The sequence below is a fragment of the Protobothrops mucrosquamatus genome, unplaced genomic scaffold (assembly GCF_001527695.2).
Source record: "Protobothrops mucrosquamatus isolate PMUCROS unplaced genomic scaffold, P.Mucros_1.0 scaffold_118, whole genome shotgun sequence".
NCBI lineage: Eukaryota > Metazoa > Chordata > Lepidosauria > Squamata > Viperidae > Protobothrops > Protobothrops mucrosquamatus.
The window spans coordinates 212,322-213,334 of record NW_015386194.1 but is presented as its reverse complement, the minus strand read 5'-3'; positions in this window follow the sequence as shown (position 1 = coordinate 213,334).

Sequence of the window (1,013 nt, the reverse complement as noted above, 5' to 3'; positions counted from 1 at the left end):
AGACAGACACAGAGACGATAGATTGTAGATAGATATAGATGATAGACAGAGACAGATAGTATAGATTGTAGATATAGATATAGTCAATAGATGATAGATAGATAGATAGATAGATAGATAGATAGATAGATAGATAGATAGATAGATAGATAGATGGATGGATGTAGACTGATGGGATAGATAGATAGATAGATAGATAGATAGATAGATAGATAGATAGATAGATAGATAGATTTAGATAGAGATAGATGATAGAGATAAAAAGATAGATGATAGACAGATGATAGATATGTAGATAGATAGATAGATAGATAGATAGATAGATAGATAGATAGATAGATAGATAGATAGATAGATAGATAGATAGATAGATGGTAGGTAGGTAGACAGATAGATAGATGAGGAGGGGCCTTCTTGACAATTATGTACTCTACACCATTTGAGTGAAGCTTATGATGTTATTATGACTCTACCCCCCACCATGATTTTATCCTCCAGTCCCATTTTAACAGGATTGGCTAGTGCCACTTAGCTGGTCTGCCTCCAAATGTTCTTAAAAGTAAATGTAAAACAAGAATGTGTGATTCCCCTGTTGTGAACATAGAATACAGTAAGGTTGGAAGGGACCTTAGAGGTCTTCCAGTCCAACCCCCTGCTCAAGCAGGAGACCCTCTACCATTCCATGGATGTCCACTCTCTAACTGAAAAGCTCTAGTGAAGTAGCACTCACAACTTCTGGAGACAAGATTGTTTTGATTGAATTCAGGGTCTTCCTTGAAAATTCCAGTCCTGCATCGAAGCTGCTACTGATACTCCAGACCGGTATTTTTCAAATTTGGCAACTTTGAAATAACTGGGGCTTCAGCCTCACAGGTGTGATAAGAATTGGCACCTGCACATCTCAAATGTTGCTGAGATTGAGAAATAGTGACTAGTGGATGGATTAGGATGGTAAAGAGACACCCTCTTGTGGCTAGAGGGGAAAACAAGGTTTGTTTCACACAAAGGAGGTC